Consider the following 6761-nt stretch of genomic DNA (forward strand, 5'->3'; position numbering starts at 1 on the left):
AAACACTACAAGAAAAACATCATTTTGTGGCCAACTTTATAAATATTTTGTGGCCGAATAAAACTCTCACAAATTAGTGACCGAAAAAGCCCTCACAAATGTCAAAATTGAAATTGGTCTTTATTTGTGGCTGAAAAAGCCCTCACAAATTTTTAAATATTTAACTGGAATTTGTGGCTGCCTAAGCCCTCACAAAATCACAATGTTGTGATTTTGTGAGGGCTTAGGCAGCCACAAAATCCAGTTAAATATTTAAAAATTTGTGAGGGCTTTTTCAGCCACAAATAAAGATCAATTTCAATTTTGGCATTTGTGAGGGCTTTTTCGGTCACTAATTTGTGAGGGTTTTATTCGGCCACAAAATATTTATAAAGTTGGCCACAAAATGGTGTTTTTCTTGTAGTGATTGACTTGTAGAGTGACATATATTTTTCATAAAAAAGCTTCAACCCTCCTTCGTCTACTTTCCATAAGAGTAAAAGGAATGAAAATTACATTATTGTTCACATGTTGTGCATCTGCCATTAATAGAGTCACATTATACTTTTCAGACATTTCATTTATTGTCTATTACCACCACACCTACACCCGCCATCAGAACCATTTGTTCTATATTATGATCCACCACCACTTCGTATTATGTTCTCTTAGTGTCTGACATACAAACCCTCGGTCTCTCCACATAACGCAAGATTTTCTTAAGTTGTTTGAAGCTGGATGCACAACTCCAGAGTCTACTTAAGTTTTTTTATTCCATGTATTACCCCGGGGCTTAAAACTTTATGAAGACAGGTAGGAGTAGCTTTAATTCACACACAAATTATCAAGAGTTTGAGTTGCATACACCATCAATAGTTGAGAACGACAATGGAAAATATGAACAAAATGAGGACGAGCCAAAACAACTTCAAACCATTCGAAGAGTTAGCCGTGTTGAACGATCTCCTCGATGTAGTACTAGGGGACTTTACGTAGACACCATTAATTAAAATTTGTAGTTTTATATTTTGATATTTTTTTTTTAACATTTAATGTATTTTGTTACAGTTTATTAATATTATTATTTAAATTTTTTTATCTTTATTATATTTTCAATTAATTAAAAAACATGTATAACATTAGATGATCACATCCACAAGACACCACCTCATGAAACACAAAAAATTGACATTTTTTACATGATTATTCAAAAAGTAAAACAATTTAACGTACAAATTTGAAGTAGAATATTTTAAAAATTATATTTTTTTTTTTAAAGAGATTTTATAGAGAAAAAAAAATCCCTAAAATTTAAATTAATATATAAACTTTTCAAACAAAAAAAAAATGTTTATATTTTATTTTGGAGGGAGCATAACATATGATCTACGAAATCTTAGTAGGGTATTTCTCGTGTGCTTAGGTTTCTATTCCTGTGTGTCGCCAAGCAACGTGAGGCTCTCCAATAGGAATGTTACAATGTGGCAGAATATAACTCAGATAATTGTGTTCCCTAATTTTCACAATATTTCTAACAATGGCTATAGCTAGGTATGAATATGATTCATCATCACTAAAATAACGTGAACAAGCTACCATGCATTGATAAGTCATTCAAAAACACCTGATTGCCTTTAGTGTTTCTTGTCTTTCTTTAATCATAATAATTGCACTTTTCCTACATAAAAAAAAACAATTATTCATAAACTCCTGATTAAATTAATCGAATTCTTGTCAATGCCATTGATTTTATTTATTTTTAATCTAAAGGACAAAATGAGTGACTCATTGCCCCCATGCATGAAAAATTGAAACATTACCTATGAGTTATGATGATAACCGTGACACTTACCAATGTTATCATGAATACGGAAATGTAAACCGTGTGAGATTATCAACAGTAACCTCTAATTGAGAAGTAGCGTTATGTTTCTAAAAGTGGACCAAATTGGTTTGATTCTGGTTACAATATATAGTAACTTTATTTAAGAGTGGAATAAGTCAACCCACACAGGCTTATGTCATTTAGCTTAATTCCGTTAGGTCCATGTTAAGCCTAACTTTTTATTTTAAGTGATTTGTCAAATCTTTCTTTAAACGTGTATTTAACTTAAAAAAGTATACCACAAGTCATCTAAAAAATCATTAAAGCGTACCAAAAACAACATATTTAAGTAAATTTAAATAGTATTTATCATTATATCATTTTGACAGGATTTATTATTATTATTATTATTATTATTATTATTATTATTTATTATAGATTTTGTATTTTATTCAAAATCATACATTTGATAGCCTTTTCAGTAATTTAAGTATATTAGTCTATTTAATTTTAATATATTTAATTTTAATATATTTAAATTTATTATATAATTCAATTATGATATCATATAAAGTTAAATTATCTAAAAGTTTGTATTAATATATCTCATAATACATTTTAACTTTTATTGACTTAGTTTGTTGTTTAGTCTATTTAAAGATAAGTTAGATTATTTATTTAAATATATTAATATGAAATAGATATTTAAATAGACTAATAGGTTATATCAAACTTTCAAAACAAAATTCTAGTTTTAAATTCTTTTGAACATTCCAAAGCTATCTATGCAAAACCTAGCTTGGCCCAAGTTGCAAATTTTCAATTGAAATTGTGATTGATCCAAAATTTAGAAGTCATGTTGATTCGATCTTTTTTAAAATTGAGGATTTATTCCATTTTGTATGTTAACTTGTGGCTTTTGGTGATGGAATAGAATGATTTAATAATCTGAGCTTTTGAGAATTTTGAACTTGGTTTGAAAACATTTGCAGATCGTTCTCCTTTTTCTGGTTTTTCTGGAGAAAGTTCAACTTTCGTTCTGGAACTTTCTCCGTTTTGAAAGCAGTCTCGAGAATGTTTTCCTTTTTATAGTTTTTTCAAAACTGGTTTGACAGAATGATCTCCTCTCTTAATCACTTTTTTACTTTCAATCTTTTCATCTCTTTTTCTAAAATAGCAAGCAAATTCCAGATATCTAAGTTTTTTACAATATTAGCATTTGGTTTTGCATCTTTCTTTCTTTCTGGGACAAAGAAATTTTCATACAATTTTGTTTTTTGAGTTTGATTGAAACCAATGCCAGCTTTATCAAAGATTCCTATTTGAGATCCCATAATATTATGAAAGGTTTCAGTAGCTTTAATGAAATTTAATAAATCTGTTTTAAGAAGTTCATTTTCATATTTAAGGAGAATGTTCTTCGTTTTCAGAGCAGAACGTTCTTGACCTTCTTGTTATTCAAAATTTTGTTTCTTCGTTTCTTTTAGCTCTTAAATAATATTTTTAAGCATATTATTTTGAGCTTGACTTTCTTCTTTTTCTTCTTTCTCTTTATGAAATTGTTCTTTTAAGAAACTACATTTTTGAATAAGGAGATTTGAGTCATTTAACAAGTTATCAAATTCTTTTCCCATTTGTTCACAGAAATAACAGGGTTCAGAATTTATTACCTCATCTTCCTCTGTTCTTGCCATTAAGCATATGTTAGCTTATTCTTCTTCTTCTTCAGTTTCGGATTCTTTTAAATCATCCGATGTTGCAATCATTGATTTCTTTTTGAAAGGAAATTGTTTTGGTGGAATTTTGTTTGAGGGACATTCTGCTTTGTAATGTCCTAATTTATTACATCCAAAATATGTGATTTTTCTGGTTCTTTATGTTCATTTTCTTCTGGTTCATTTTCTTCTGGTTCTTCCTCTATTTGTGATGTGATTTTTTCTTGGGATGCTTGTAGTGCTATTGCCTTTCCCTTCTTGATTGGTTTGTCTTCTTGTAGCAGTACTTCATGTGCTCTTAATGTTTCAATTAATTCTTCTAGGGGAAGTGATTCAAGGTTCTCGGCTTGGCTTATAGCTGTTACCATTGGTCTCCATATAATTGGAAGACACCTCATGATCTTTCTTACTCTTTCTTGAACTGTGTAAGCTTTGCCAAGAGAACGCATTTCATTTACTATTGTTGTGAATCTTGAGTATATTTCATCAATGGTTTCTCCTTCTTGCATTTCGAACAGTTTGAATTTCCTTATGCTAATGTCTATCCTAGTTTCTTTGACATGGCTTGTTCCTTCATGATGAGTTTGCAGTGTATCCCAAACTTATCTTGCAGTTGTGCATTCATCTACTCTTTCACTTTCTTCCCTGCTTAAAGCACATAATAAGAATAATTGAGCTTTAGAATTTAGAATTACCTTAGTTTTATCATCAGCTGTCCAATTTGTTTCTTTCTTCATGGCAGAGTTTTAGTCATCTTGATCAACCCTTGGTATGAAGTCTCCATCTGTAATGATGCGCCACATCTCTGTATCTTGAGACTTTAGAAATAGCTGCATCTTATTTTTCCAGAAGTAGTAATCTGATCCATCAAAGAATTGTGGTCTGTTTGAAGATCCTCCTTCAACAATTTACTTTTCTTTTGACATTCTTCTAGATCTTTTCTCTAGCACTTGTTAGGTGTTTTTACTCTTTCTAGAGATCGAGCTCTAATGCCAATTGATTTACAACGAAAGGGGTTTGAATTGTAAATATATCTATTTAAAAATTCCTGAAATAAACTCAAGTTTTAACTCAAGAATGATCCTAGTTAAGAAAACAGAAAACGGAGAGCGTTCTTGGTTTTTATTATAAAACGGAGAACGTTCTTGGTTTTTATTATAAAACGAAGAACGTTATTGGTTAGCTTACAAAACAAAAAATCAGTTTGTGTTTTATCTTAGTTAATCAATCAAGTTTAATAAATAAAGAGATAAGATAGAGAATATCACACAAAGATATATCTTGGTTCACCAAACTCGGGCTACGTCCAGTCCTCACACTGTGAGATTTTCCATTAAGTGTTTAAAACAAAGAATCTTCTTGATTTTACAACATCTAGTTTAGATCAACCTTGATCTGTTTCAATCTCTATTACTTTCCACCCAGAAAGTAAATGCAACACCTATCTAACTTTGATAGAATTTAATACAATCAAAACAAACTATAATAAAACTCTTATAGTTTGAGTTTTTACAATAAGATTGTTTTTGATAGAATCTAAGATGTCTCAACTCTTGTTTGAGATTCGATTCTTTACAAAGAAATCAGTAGTAATCACGCAATCTGATGTTGGAATTTAGAACTGCTTCTTCTTTGTGAAAATTGAGAACTTCAAGTATGTGAGTGTGAATGATTATGGGAATTGACAGCACTTGAATTTCTTACTTAATTTCTGGATATTGGCCTTCCTTTTATAGGCGTTTAGAAGTAACTAATAAGGGTCAAAAAGAGTTGTTGGTAGTGCTCTGTTACTTTTGACCAAAACTAATATATGAGAATAAAAATAATCCAGCCTTTGAATAATTTGAAATTGATTTGACTGAGTCTGTTACAGCCTTGCTTAATCAGTTTTGTCTTCTAGTGTAAGAGCCTTTGAAGCTTCTCACTTAATCTTTGACGCTACAGCTTCGATCTGGAGCGTTGAATCTAGCCAAAATAGTATGGAGAAAGATTATAAGCCATTGCAGAAGTAAATAGAACACTGCTGTAATTATGCAGAAAACGGAGATTGATCTGTCAATTTGATCTTTCTGGAGATTTGATGATCAATCTGGAGTTTTTGTTTTGATCTTTCTGGATGTCTTTGTAATATCTTAACATATATTAAGGTTGATCGAACTTTCTTGATAGTTTGATTTAAGTGGTTTCAAACTGTTTCAACTAGTCTGTTTCGAGTCCTTTTATTTTAATGATTCGAGAACCTTCTCGTACTAGGATGAATCCTATTTGTTCCTTGTCATGTACTGATGATATTGGTATAAAATTCAGAGGCAAAGACTTTGTATTGTTCTCTGTTTTTGTCCAGAATGTTCTTGTTACAGTTTTGAACTGTTTTTCTTTGTTTTGCTTGATTATGTTCTTTAATTAAATTCACTTAAAAGCACAAGTTAAATTAACATAACATTTTAGAATCATAGTTAACTATCTTAATTAATCTTTGTTTATTTTCATCAAAACTTTAATTATAGAGTTTGTCTCAACAGAAGCAATTAGACTTTCAAACTAAACGAAACATCTTAAAAAAAGCGACTTAGTCTACGACTCAATTCAATAATATTTTAAATGACATAAATTAATTTAAAACAATTTTTAAAACTTAAAAACAACAATATAATGAAAATATAACACGAGACCATCTTTTATGAACTCTCCTTCGTCCATAATTTTAAAAATAGTTAAGATTTGAATAAAAACTTTTATAATATTGCTCTTTATTTCATTTGAGAAACGAATATGAAAATAGGACAAAATGTCTAGAACGAATATGAAAATAGGAAATTGAAAAACTTTTTTAGAAAATGTCGCATTCACTACTCAACGGCTGCTCAAAACAGTTTAGTTATAAAAGAAATTATTTCTAACAGTAGAAGATGCTTGAGTTCGACAAATAAAAATAGGACAAAATTTAGATACTATTTTCGGGGCGATCGATGTGTGTATTGTTCACTAATTATAATAATATGGTACGTCGATTAAATTTTAGATAAATTTAAAATTGTTATATTTTTCCTATTAAACAAACACAGTTTTATGTTAATGTTAATTGTTATTATTAGAAACCGGTAAAAATAACAAAGAAAAAATATCGTGTAAGTTTTATCCATAATAATAATAATAATAATAATAATAATAATAATAATAATAATAATAATAATAATAATAATAATAATAATAATAATAATAATAATAATAATAATAATCAG

Source organism: Cicer arietinum, chromosome 6 (genome assembly GCF_000331145.2).
Source record: "Cicer arietinum cultivar CDC Frontier isolate Library 1 chromosome 6, Cicar.CDCFrontier_v2.0, whole genome shotgun sequence".
Classification (NCBI taxonomy): domain Eukaryota; kingdom Viridiplantae; phylum Streptophyta; class Magnoliopsida; order Fabales; family Fabaceae; genus Cicer; species Cicer arietinum.